Genomic DNA, 12,570 nt, shown 5'->3' with positions numbered 1-12,570 from the left:
CAGGAACACCGCAGGTGACCTGCCAGTGACCTCAGGTGCATTTTTGGTCAGGATTTTACCTGCATAAAATCCTGACCAAAGCCTGAAGCAAACCTGAACGTGGACACATACCCTTAGAGATTTAACCTGTCAATTTCCACTGTGAGGAACATAGTAAGGAAATGGAAGAACACAGGTACAGTTCTTGTTAAGGCCAGAAGTGGCAGGCCAAGAAAAACATCAGAAAGGCAGAGAAGAATGGTGAGATCAGTCAAGGACAATCCTCTGACCACCTCCAGAGAGCTGCAGCATCAACTTGCTGCAGATGGTGTCACTGTGCATCGGTCTACTATACACTGTTCCAAATTATTATGCACATAGAGTTTAGGAGTGATAAGGTTAGATTTTTTTTGTTTGTCATTTAAACTCATTGATGGTGATTGGTGATGTGTGTCAGGGCTCTTTATATCACTGAAAGCAATTGCAGATACCTGTGCAAATTAGTTTGGCAGGTGTGTCCAAATAAAGGCAAGACTACTTAAGAAGGCTGTTCCACATTATTAAGCAGCCTACATTTTTTGCCAAAATGGGAAAGAAAAAGGATGTGTCGGCTGCTGAGAAGCAACAAATTGTAGAGTATTTAGGTCAAGGCATGACTACAATCAACATTGCCAAGACACTTCATCGTGATCATCGCACAATCAAGAAGTATGTAGCTGATTCCCAGCACACACATGTGCATGCTGATAAGGAAAAATTGAGGACTCTTTCCAACAGGCAATTGCGTAAGGTTAAAAGAGCAGCTGCAAAAATGCCTTGTCATAGCAGCAGACAAGTTTTTGAAGCTGCTGGTGCCTCCAACGTCCCCAGAACAACAAGATGCAGGGTCCTTCAGAGGTATTCAGCTGTGCGTAAGCCATCCAGTCGACCACCTCTATCCACTGCAATAAGCAGAAACGGCTCCAGTGGGCCAAACGATACATGAAGACTGACTTCCAAACTGTTTTGTTCACCGATGAGTGCCATGCAACGCTCGATGGTCCAGATGGATGGAGTGGAGGATGGACACCCCTTGAAAACACGGCTAAGGCACCAACAAGGAGGAGGTGGAGTAATGTTTTGGGCTGGAATCATGGGGAGAGAGATTGTCGGCCCCTTTATGATCCTGGAAGGAGTAAAGATGAACTCCATAATCTATGTGGAGTTTCTAAAACAACACTTCCTGCCATGGTTCAAGAGGAAGAACCGTACTGTCATGAATCCCAATGGCTAGGGATAGCAAGGGACAAGCAAAGTAATACAAAATATCGGACGAGCTCTAGGGTGATGGAACCTGGGCTGACCGCTGCCCTACGCCTGACAAACGCAACTAGAGATAGCCAGGGAGCGTGCCTACGTTGGTTCTAGACGCCACGCACCAGCCTAAGAGCTAACTAGTACTGCAGAGAAAATAAAGACCTCCCTTGCCTCCAGAGGAATGAACCCCAAAAGGTATAGTTGCCCCCCACATGTATTGACGGTGAAATGAGAGGAAGGCACACACATAGAGATGATATATATAGGTTCAGCAAATTGAGGCCCGCTGTAAACTAGAAAGCAGAACGATACAAAAGGGGTCTGAGTGGTCAGCAAAAAACCCTAATCAAAAAACCATCCTGAGATTACAAGAACCCATGTGCCAACTCATGGCACATGGGGAGAACCTCAGTCCACTAGAGCTACCAGCTAGCATAGAGACATAATAAGCAAGCTGGACAAAAAAAACCAACAACTGAAAATCAGCACTTAGCTTATCCTGAAAGATCTGGGAGCAGGTAGGCAGGAACCAAACAGAGCACATCTGAATACATTGATAGCCGGCAAGGGAATGACAGAAAGGCCAGGTAAAATAGGAAACACCCAGCCTCTGATGGACAGGTGGAAACCAAAGGCCGCAACCCACCAAAGTCACCCAGTACCAGCAGTAACCACCAGAGGGAGCCCACAAACAGAATCCACAACAGTACCCCCCCCTTGAGGAGGGGTCACCGAACCCTCACGAGAACCCCCAGGGCGATCAGGGTGAGCTCTATGGAAGGCGCGGACCAAATCAGTCGCATGAACATCGGAGGCGACCACCCAGGAATTATCCTCCTGAGTCCTGACCATAACCCTTCCACTTAACCAAATACTGGAGTTTGCGTCTGGAAACACGAGAATCCAAGATCTTCTCAACAACATACTCCAATTCTCCCTCCACCAGCACCGGAGCAGGAGGCTCAACCGAAGGAACAACGGGCACCTCATACCTCCGCAACAACGACCGATGGAACACATTATGAATAGCAAACGATGCTGGGAGATCCAAACGAAAAGATACAGGGTTAAGAATCTCCGAGATCCTATAAGGACCGATGAACCGAGGCTTGAACTTAGGAGAAGAGACCTTCATAGGGACAAAACGAGAAGACAACCACACCAAATCCCCAACAAGAAGTCGGGGACCCACGCGGCGACGGCGATTAGCAAACTGCTGAGTCTTCTCCTGAGATAACTTCAAATTGTCCACCACCTGGTTCCAAATCTGATGCAGCCTGTCCACCACCACGTCCACTCCAGGACAATCCGAAGACTCCACCTGACCAGAGGAAAAACGAGGATGAAACCCCGAATTACAAAAAAAAGGAGAGACCAACGTGGCAGAACTAGCCCGATTATTAAGAGCAAATTCGGCCAGTGGCAAAAAAGCAACCCAGTCATCTTGATCAGCAGAAACAAAACACCTCAAATAAGTTTCCAAGGTCTGATTAGTTCGCTCCGTCTGGCCATTCGTCTGAGGATGGAATGCAGACGAGAAAGACAAATCAATGCCCATCTTGGCACAAAACGTCCGCCAAAATCTAGACACAAACTGGGATCCCCTGTCAGAAACGATATTCTCCGGAATCCCATGCAAACGAACCACGTTCTGAAAAAATAAAGGGACCAACTCAGAGGAGGAAGGCAACTTAGGCAAGGGCACCAAATGAACCATCTTAGAAAAGCGGTCACACACAACCCAGATAACGGACATTTTCTGTGAAACCGGGAGATCAGAAATAAAATCCATGGAAATGTGCGTCCAAGGCCTCTTCGGGATGGGCAAGGATAACAACAACCCACTGGCCCGAGAACAGCAAGGCTTAGCTCGAGCACACACTTCACAAGACTGCACAAAGGTACGCACATCCCTAGACAAGGAAGGCCACCAAAAAGACCTGGCCACCAAGTCTCTAGTACCAAATATTCCAGGATGACCAGCCAACACAGAAGAATGGACCTCGGAGATGACTCTACTGGTCCAATCATCCGGAACAAACAGTCTTTCTGGTGGACAACGATCCGGTTTATCCACCTGAAACTCCTGCAATGCACGTCGCAAGTCTGGGGATACGGCGGACAATATTACCCCATCCCTAAGGATACCAGTAGGCCCAGAGTCTCCAGGAGAGTCAGGCACAAAACTCCTGGAAAGAGCATCTGCCTTCACATTCTTTGAACCTGGCAGGTATGAAACCACGAAATTGAAACGAGAAAAAAACAACGACCAACGAGCCTGTCTAGAATTCAAACGCCTGGCAGACTCAAGGTAAATGAGATTCTTGTGATCAGTCAAGACCACCACACGATGTTTAGCACCCTCAAGCCAATGACGCCACTCCTCAAATGCCCACTTCATGGCCAAAAGCTCCCGATTACCCACATCATAATTGCGCTCGGCGGGCGAGAATTTTCTAGAGAAGAATGCACATGGCTTCATCACCGAGCCATTAGAACTTCTCTGTGACAAAACCGCCCCCGCTCCAATCTCGGAAGCATCAACCTCAACCTGAAAAGGAAGTGAAACATCTGGTTGACACAACACAGGAGCAGAAGAAAACCGGCGCTTAAGTTCCTGAAAGGCCTCCACGGCCGCAGGAGACCAATCAGCAACATCAGCACCCTTTTTAGTCAAATCAGTCAAAGGTTTAACAATACTGGAAAAATTAGCAATGAACCGACGATAAAAATTAGCAAACCCCAAGAACTTCTGAAGGCTCTTAACAGATGTAGGTTGTGTCCAGTCACAAATCGCCTGAACCTTGACGGGATCCATCTCAATAGTAGAAGGAGAAAAAATGTACCCCAAAAAAGAAATCTTCTGGACTCCGAAGAGACACTTTGAGCCCTTCACAAACAGAGAATTGGCCCGCAGAACCTGAAACACCTTCCTGACCTGTAGAACATGAGACTCCCAGTCATCAGAAAACACCAAAATATCATCCAAATACACAATCATAAACTTATCCAGATATTCACGGAAAATATTGTGCATAAAGGACTGAAAGACTGACGGAGCATTGGAGAGTCCAAAAGGCATTACCAAATACTCAAAATGGCCCTCAGGCGTATTAAATGCGGTTTTCCACTCATCACCCTGTTTTATCCGCACCAGATTATACGCACCGCGAAGATCTATCTTAGTGGAACCACCTAGCCCCCTTAATGCGAGCAAACAAATCAGTCAATAATGGCAATGGATACTGATACTTGACTGTAATCTTATTCAGAAGGCGATAATCTATACAAGGCCTCAGGGAACCATCTTTTTTTGCCACGAAAAAAAAAACCTGCTCCCAGAGGGGACGAAGATGGACGAATATGTCCCTTTTCCAAGGACTCCTTAATATAATTCCGCATAGCAGTATGCTCTGGCAGTGACAGATTAAATAAACGACCCTTAGGGAACTTACTGCCAGGAATCAATTCTATAGCACAGTCACAATCTCTATGCGGAGGGAGCGAATTGAGCTTAGGCTCCTCAAAAACATCCCTATAGTCAGACAAAAACGCAGGGATCTCAGAAGGAGTAGATGAAGCGATTGAAATTGGAGGTGCATAATCATGAACCCCCTGACATCCCCAGCTTAACACAGACATTGTTTTCCAGTCCAGGACAGGATTATGAGTTTGTAACCATGGCAGACCAAGCACTAGTACATCATGTAAATTATACAGTACAAGGAAGCGAATCACCTCCTGATGAACGGGAGTCATGCGCATGGTCACTTGTGTCCAATACTGCGGTTTATTCATAGCCAATGGTGTAGAGTCAATTCCCTTCAGAGGAATAGGAACTTCCAGAGGTTCCAGACTAAAACCGCAGCGTTTAGCAAATGACCAATCCATAAGACTCAGGGCAGCGCCCGAATCCACATAGGCATCGACGGAAATGGAAGACAGTGAAAAAATCAGAGTCACAGACAAAATGAACTTAGGCTGCAGAGTACCAGTGGCAAAAGATTTATCAACCCTTTTTGTGCGTTTAGAGCATGCTGATATAACATGAGCTGAATCACCACAATAAAAACACAATCCATTTTTCCGCCTATAATTTTGCCGTTCACTTCTGGACTGAATTCTATCACATTGCATAGTCTCAGGTGCCTGTTCAAAAGACACCGCCAACTGGTGCACGGGTTTGCGCTCCCGTAAACGCCGATCAATCTGAATGGCCATAGCCATCGACTCATTCAGACCTGTAGGCGTAGGGAACCCCACCATAATATCCTTAATGGCCTCGGAAAGACCATTTCTGAAGTTTGCAGCCAGGGCGCACTCATTCCACTGAGTAAGCACCGACCATTTCCGAAATTTTTGACAATATATTTCCGCTTCATCATACCCCTGAGAGAGGGCTAATAAAGCCTTTTCAGCCTGAATCTCCAGGTTGGGTTCCTCATAGAGCAATCCCAATGCCAGAAAAAACGCATCCACATTGAGCAATGCAGGATCCCCTGGTGCCAATGCAAATGCCCAATTCTGAGGGTCGCCTCGCAGGAAAGATATTACAATCTTGACCTGTTGAGCAGGGTCTCCAGAGGAGCGAGATTTTAAAGAAAGAAACAATTTACAATTGTTCCTGAAATTCAGGAAGGTAGATCTATCTCCAGAAAAGAACTCTGGAATAGGAATTCTAGGTTCAGACATGGGAGTGTGAACAACAAAATCCTGTATGTTTTGAACTTTTGCCGCGAGATTACTCAGGCTGGAAGCCAAACTCTGGACATCCATGTTAAACAGCTAATATCAGAGCCATTCAAGGGTTAAGAGGAGGTAAGAAGCAGCTAGACAGCAATTAAGGGCTAGGCAGCAAAACTCTGAAGGAAAAAAAAAAAAAAATTTCCCTTAAACACTTCTTTTTCTCCTGCTTCAGCCCAAACAATTAACACTTTGTGGGCCGGCTATACTGTCATGAATCCCAATGGCTAGGGATAGCAAGGGACAAGCAAAGTAATACAAAATATCGGACGAGCTCTAGGGTGATGGAACCTGGGCTGACCGCTGCCCTACGCCTGACAAACGCAACTAGAGATAGCCAGGGAGCGTGCCTACGTTGGTTCTAGACGCCACGCACCAGCCTAAGAGCTAACTAGTACTGCAGAGAAAATAAAGACCTCCCTTGCCTCCAGAGGAATGAACCCCAAAAGGTATAGTTGCCCCCCACATGTATTGACGGTGAAATGAGAGGAAGGCACACACATAGAGATGATATATATAGGTTCAGCAAATTGAGGCCCGCTGTAAACTAGAAAGCAGAACGATACAAAAGGGGTCTGAGCGGTCAGCAAAAAACCCTAATCAAAAAACCATCCTGAGATTACAAGAACCCATGTGCCAACTCATGGCACATGGGGAGAACCTCAGTCCACTAGAGCTACCAGCTAGCATAGAGACATAATAAGCAAGCTGGACAAAAAAACCCAACAACTGAAAATCAGCACTTAGCTTATCCTGAAAGATCTGGGAGCAGGTAGGCAGGAACCAAACAGAGCACATCTGAATACATTGATAGCCGGCAAGGGAATGACAGAAAGGCCAGGTAAAATAGGAAACACCCAGCCTCTGATGGACAGGTGGAAACCAAAGGCCGCAACCCACCAAAGTCACCCAGTACCAGCAGTAACCACCAGAGGGAGCCCACAAACAGAATCCACAACACCGTGCTTTCCGCAGCAAGATAATTTTCATGCATGATAATGCACCGTCTCATGCTGCAAAAAACACATCTACATCTCTGGCTGCTATGGGCATAAAAGAGGACAAACTTATGGTGTGGCCACCATCTTCCCCTGACCTCAACCCCATTGAGAACCTCTGAAGCATCATCAAAAGGAGTGTCTATGATGGCGGGAGGCAGTTCACATCTAAGCAACAGCTCTGGGAGGGTATTCTGTTCACATGCAAAACAATTGAAGCAGAAACCATCCAAAAACTGACAAATTCAATGGACGAGAGAGTTCAGAAGCTTCTTTCGAACAAGGGGTCCTATGTGCAAATGTAACATCACCTAGAATAAAGTTTTCACTTGAAAACTGTTTGATTTTATTTTGTAATAAGCTGATAATGCTTATAACTTCACAATTGACCTTTTTTTGTTCAAAATAAAAAAAAAAGGTTGAAAACTCTGCTGTGCATAATAATTTAGAACATGCATTTTGAGTGTTTATTTTTTCTAAAAAGATACTGTTTTCATAGGCAGTTTTTTCCAAAACATTGCAATTATACTAGAATAGTAGATGACTGGAAAATAACAATGACTGCAATTCAGATAGGTAATTTAGAGAAAATATGAGGAAATATTATTTGCATAATAATTTGGAACACAGTATACAACGCACTTTGCACAAGGAGAAGCTGTATGGGAGAGTGATGCGAAATAAGCCGTTTCTGCAAGCACGCCACAAACAGAGTCAGCTGAGGTATGCAAAAGCACATTTGGAGAAGCCAATTTCTTTTTGGAAGAAGGTCCTGTGGACTGATGAAACCAAGATTGAGTTGTTTGGTCATACAAAAAGGCGTTATGTATGGCGGCCAAAAAACACAGCATTCCAAGAAAAACACTTGCTACCTACATTAAAATTTGGTGGAGGTTCCATCATGCTTTGGGGCTGTGTGGCCAATGCCGGCACCGGGAATCTTGTTAAAGTTGAGGGACGCATGGATTCCTCTCAGTATCAGCAGGTTCCTGACAATAATGTTCATGAATCAGTGACAAAGTTGAAGTTACGCAGGGGATGGATCTTTCAGCAAGACAATGATCCAAAACACCGCTCCAAATCTACTCAGGCATTCATGCAGAGGAACAATTACACTGTTCTGGAATGGCCATCTCAGTCCCCAGACCTGAATATCATTGAACATCTGTGGGATCATTTGAAGAGGGCTGTCCATGCTCGGCGACCATCAAACTTAACTAAACTGGAATTGTTTTGTAAAGAGGAATTGTGAAAAATACCTTCATCCAGGACCCAGGAACTCATTAAATGCTATAGGAAGCGACTAGAGGCTGTTATTTTTGCAAAAGGAGGATCTACTAAATATTAATGTCACTTTTCTGGTGAGGTGCCTTTGTACACATTTAGCCCGGTTTCACACGTCAGTGTCTCTGGTGTGAGTAGTGACAGTTTTCTCAGGTACTGGAGACACTGACACAGGTAGACCCATTCAAATGAATGGGTCTATGCACATGTCAGTGTCTTTTCACAGACCGTGTGCCTGTGTGCATAACATGCAGACATGTCCGTTTTTACACGGGCCGCAAAAGGTGCCACACACATGCACACAGAGAACAGTGTACACTGTCCTCCGTGGGCACGGACGTCCGCGAGGGAAACAGCGCTACTGTAAGCTGCTGTTCCGTGTGGTGCTGAACACGGCTTTCATCCATTCTCCCCTGCTCTGCCCGCAGCAGCGCGAGCAGGGGACAATGAATGAATGAAAAACCCAACGTGGGGTTCCCCCTATGTTTTTTAACCAGCCACACATTACTCACAGGTGCGGGCTGCTATTCTCAGGCTGGTAATAGGCCATGGATATGGGCCCCCCAGCCTAAAAACAGCAGCCCGCAGCTGCCCAAAAAAGACACATCTATTAGATGCGCCAATTCTGGAGCTTTGCCTGTTTCTTCCCACTTGCCCTGAGGGGTTAATATCACCTTCCTATTGCAAGATAACATTAAGCCAGCTTAGTAATGGAGAGGTGTCAATAAGACACCTCTTCATTACTAATCCTATAGTTGTTAAAGGGTTAATGAAACACCACACAGTAAGAATAAAGTCTTTTAATGAAATCATACACAACAAAGCTTCCCATCTTTATTAGTCTGCCATTCCAAGCAAAGCCCTCGATCTCCTGTATAAAAAAAAAGAAAGGTAAAAATAATAAACCAACAATATACCCATACCTGTCCAGCGTACAGTCAGTACCACGCCTTAATCCATATCTGGGGGAATGTACAGTTTACAACCGGGAGCGGTGCTAATGCGACCATCCCGACTGTAAACTACTGGGGAATGAATGATACGCAGCTGGTGCAGGCTCAGTAACTAGCGGTGACGTCACTGAGTCTGGGCTCGCTGCTGGCATGAACTCCTGTGACCTCAGGACCGTGGGAGAACGCAAGTGATGAGGTCACGGCAGTTCAAGCTCTGTCACAGTGACCTCATCACGTACATTTTCCCACGGTCCTGAGATCACAGGAGTTCATGCCAGTGAGCAAGCACAGACTCAGTGTAGTCACCGCTAGTTACTCAGCCTGTGCCCGCTGCTTCTAATTCATTCAATCTCCCCTGCTTGAGCTGCTCGGCAGCCGATTAGGGGAGAAGGGATGACAGCCGACTTCAGCACTACACACAGGGGAAAAGCGCTTACTGTAGCTCTGCTTCCCCTGGCGGCCGTCCGTGTCGTATTGATGCGGCACATGGTTGCCACACGTGTGCCGCACCTACCACACAGACGGACACAAAGAGACTGATATCTCCGGTATCGGAAATATCAGGACGTGTGAAACCGGCCTTATGCAAACCTTCTTTTTTTCTTCTTTCTGTACAGTCTAACACATGTGCCATGTGTTTTGTTTTGCCTTGATTACGTGAGAGTATATTTAAAGCGAACCGGTCACCAGTTTTGGCCGATATAAGATACGGCCACTGCCTTTCAGGGCTCATCTATAGCATTCTATAATGCTGTAGATAAGCTCCGATCCGACCTGAAAGATAAGAAAAATAAGTTTTATTATACTCACCCGGGGGCGGTCCGGTCCGATGGGCGTCGCGGGTCCGGGTCCAGCTCCTCCCATCTTCTTGCAATGCCACCTTCCTGTTGCTTCATCACTCCCTGGCATCGCGCTAATGCACAGGCATACTTATCTTCTCTGTTGAGGGCAGACCAAAGTACCTCGGTTCGCAGGTTCTGGGAAAGGTCAGAGAGGCCCGACGCCTGCGCACTGCAGCACTTTCCTCTGCCCACAACACGGCAGATAAGTACGCCGGGAAGGAGCGTGATGTCGGGGAGCAATGAATCAACAGGAGGGCGGCATCGCAAGAAGTTGAGAGGCGCAAGACCGGGACATGCGACACTCATCGAACTGCCCCCCCACCCCCACGGTGAGTATAATAAAACTTATTTTTCCATCTTTCCGGTCAGATTGGGGGCTTATCTACAGCATTATAGAATGAAACAGATCAGCCCTGAAAGGCAGTGGCCACATCTTATATCGGCCAAAACTGCTGACAGGTGCGCTTTAAATCCAAGTTTGTATACCACTCTGTAACCAGTGTTCAAGAGCCATGTAACTCAAAACACGTATGGATTGATCTGTTACACACACCGCCCCTTTTATTGCATTGTTGTCTGAGATGCCAATTTTTTTATTATTTTTATTTTTAAAGGATTTTCAATGAAGATTGTGGTTTTTTTTTAAATTTTTCCAGTGTATTGAGCTGGTTCCACCCCCATTTTCCTCAATGCATCTATAAGATGCACCATCTCTGGCATGGCTGGGAGCTGATGTTTTTAGCCTGGGGGTGTGCCAATATCCATGGTTATTAATATCAGCCCGCAGCTGTCTGCCTAGCCTTTTCTGGTTTGATTTTATAGGGGGACCCCATGTCAATTTATTTCTGGGGTTCCCCTGTAAATTAGCCAGTAAAGGCTAAGCAAACAGCTGTGAGCTGATATTAATAGCCTGGGAACTTTTATGGCTATATGGCTCCTTCCCAGAATATTAACATCTGCCCTCAGCCGTCGGCTTTCCCTCTGCAGGTTATTAAGATGACATTAAGATTACATTTTTTGAAAAATAAACAGACGTTGCATTTCTGACAGTCGCTTTTTTGTTACAGCATGTGTAGGTTAATTCTGTTAATGCTCCTACATAGGCTGGTTTTGTGTGTGTGTGTGTGTGTGTGTTTATTTAATATTAATGAGGGTATCTGGCTGAAGAGGTTGAACAAGGATATGACATCACAATTCTTTTTTTTTTATAATATATCTTTATTTAGCTCTATGGATTTAGAAAAAAGCAAGAAAATCCACCTGAAAATCCGCATCAAAAACGCATCAAATCGGCATGAAACCCGTGCGGATTTTCAACTGCGTTTTCTGCCAAGAGAGGCAGAAACCGCGCAGAATTTTAAACAAATTATCCTATCAAAAAAGCTTAGAGAACATCTTAATAAAATCAGCAATTTTTTATTAAACACAATAATTAATAAAACACATAGATTATAAGTAGTACATGATTAGACAATACATGATACCTTCAAGTAAGAATTGGTACAAATATTAGATAGTTCTTAAAAAATACATGATTATTCTCACATAAAAACACCGTTCTCATTATATTGCACTGTGGAACTACACTATGTTCCAAATTATTATGCAAATGACATTTTTCTCTGATTGTCCTAAATGGTCGGTGCAAATGACAGTCAGTCTAATAAAAGTCATCACCCCTTAGAGTATACATTGAATTTTACTGAAGAAACCTCCCAATGATAACAGTATAATCTCCAAAATGAATAAAACCTCAAAATGCACTGTTCTAAATTATTAGGCACAGCAGAATTTCTAAACATTTGATATGTTTTAAAGAACTGAAAATGCTCATTTGAAGAATTTGCAGCATTAGGAGGTCACATTCACAGAACAAAAAAGCTATTTAACTCCAAAACATCCTAACAGGCCAAGTTACATATTAACATAGGACCCTGCTTTGATGTCACCTTGACAATTCTTGCATCCATTGAACTTGTGAGTTTTTGGAGAGTTTCTGCTTGTATTTCTTTGCATGAAGTCAGAATAGCCTCCCAGAGCTGCTGTTTTGATGTGAACTGCCTCCCACCCTCATAGATCTTTTGCTTGATGATAATCCAAAGGTTCTCTATAGGGTTGAGGTCAGGAGAAGATGGTGGCCACACCATGAGTTTATCTCCTTTTATCCCTATAGCAGCCAATGACTCAGATGTATTCTTTGCAGTATGACAGCATGAGATGGTGCATTGTCATGCATGAAGATTCTTCTGCTCCTGAAGGCACGTTTCTGCTTTTTATACCATGGAAGAAAGTTGTCAGTCAGAAACTCTATACACTTTGCAGAGGTAATTTTCACACCTTCAGGAACCTTAAAGGGCCCTACCAGCTGTTCTGGACCAAAACATGACTCCTCAACCTCCTTGCTGACGTCGCAGCCTTGTTGGGACATGGTGGCCATCCACCAACCATCCACTACTCCATCCATCTGGACCATCC

This window comes from Ranitomeya variabilis, chromosome 4, assembly GCF_051348905.1.
Source record: "Ranitomeya variabilis isolate aRanVar5 chromosome 4, aRanVar5.hap1, whole genome shotgun sequence".
Classification (NCBI taxonomy): Eukaryota; Metazoa; Chordata; class Amphibia; order Anura; family Dendrobatidae; genus Ranitomeya; species Ranitomeya variabilis.
Note: the sequence above shows the minus strand (reverse complement) of the source record.